Source organism: Amphimedon queenslandica, unplaced genomic scaffold (genome assembly GCF_000090795.2).
Source record: "Amphimedon queenslandica unplaced genomic scaffold, v1.1 AMPQUscaffold_13464, whole genome shotgun sequence".
In the NCBI taxonomy this organism is placed as follows: domain Eukaryota; kingdom Metazoa; phylum Porifera; class Demospongiae; order Haplosclerida; family Niphatidae; genus Amphimedon; species Amphimedon queenslandica.
The window spans coordinates 136,658-138,527 of record NW_003546300.1 but is presented as its reverse complement, the minus strand read 5'-3'; positions in this window follow the sequence as shown (position 1 = coordinate 138,527).

Here is a 1,870-nt window from a genome sequence, read left to right as displayed (position 1 = left end):
AAAGATCGTTTGGTATAAGATGTGAAAGGTATATACTATATATTATACATTAATTTCAAATGTATTTGTGTATATTTTGATAAGAATGAAAGTGTGGCCAAGTACTGGCAGTTACAGTATTGTACAGATTTGTATAGAGACAAACTAGCATAGAAAATTTAGAGAAAAGGTACATAATACATATAAATGTACATTTACACCATGTAACCTCTCCTGGTTTAAGCATATTACTTATATGATTGAAAGAGCTAAGCGCCTCTCATTTGTTTAACTTACCGTCAATTCTACTCTCTCACCTCCCCAAAAACCTTACTGTCTCTCTATACCACCATTGTCTGTCCCATTCTTGAGTATGGGTCTCCAATCTGGGACCCTTTTTCAGTCTCTTTTTTCCTCCTCCATTGATTAAGTGCAGTACTTTACTCTTAAAATGATCTTGAAATCCTGGTCTACCCCCTATAGTAGCCTCCTTTCTTCTCTCAATTTAACTACACTGGAATGCAGACGAAAGAGATCAAAGCTTTCATTCTTTTGTAATTAACAATTGACTCACTCACTCAACTCTTCCCCTTACTCCACACCCTCCCTCTCCAATGTCTGTCCGTCACTATTGTCCCTATAACTATATTGTCCCATTCTGTCGTACCTCCTCCTATTGCCTCTCCTTCCTTCAATCTAGCATTAGACTCTGGAACTCTCTCCCAAGCAACATCGAACAATCAACTTCTATCACTTATCTTAAAATTTATTTGGATTGTAAATTTTAATTTAGTTATTGATTTTTATGTTATCACCTTATCATGTTCTTTTTTTTTTCATTTAGTGTCAGCTATTTATTCTTTTGAAAAAAATGACTTACTGCTATTGTCTTCCTTCAAAAGGAACAGTCCAAGGCCACCAATGGCACATGAAATTACATTATAAAGTGTAAATATGTTATTGTAAATAACAAATATTAATGTATAAATTTTGAAAACTTGTGGGAGTGGTGAGGGTATGGTTATTGGGAAGGGTGAGGTGGTACTACAAAAGAAAGAAAATAAGATATCTTAACGATGTGCAAAGGAGATACTTTAGTGGAAGACATAAGTGGCATAATTGTGCATCTATTTGTATTATACTTCACAAGGACGGTGTACTGTATAGTAACAATGTTTGTGTTGGAGGATAAATGAAACAGAAGACAACTTCATTTGCCAAGGGGGGTTCCATGGAACTCTCTGTCTGTAGGCTAGAGAATGGCACGAGACTAGGAACACCCTTAGATCTGCCACTGACAAGAGGGAATTGGACTCACAAAATTATGGTTACTTATTAGCAACTGGCATGCAGGTACAGTTACATTATGTTTTATAAAGATTTATCTTTATTTTTCATTATATCACAAAGCGACAAACGAATTAAATCTTTGCCGATAAGTCCCCTCAATCCAGCATCTATTGCTTGTATACATTGTCTCCAAGCAGCATCGAGGTACCCCCACTTGAGCTGGATACATGTAAAATGTACATGTTTGTAAAATGTACATGTTTGTAAAATGTACCCCTCGTTCAACTAACATTTTGTCTTGCACACTCATCCCCATCAATTAGCTGAGAAATCAGGTTTTTGGAGAAGTTTGGTCTTGAAGGGCTCTTCCTTTTGATATAAGAAAGGTCTTATTGTTGTATTATTGGAGGAAGGGCAGGAGTTTTTTGCTGAGGAGTCTGGAAATTTGTAGCATTTATAAATTGGTGGTGGAATGGGTTCGTTGATGTAGGATTTGTGGGAGTTTCGAATGGGTTTGTTGAAGGAAGATTTGTAAATGGGTTTGTTGATGGAAAATTCTTATGACTTTCCAATGAGTACTTTGATGGCCTATTAGTTGGAG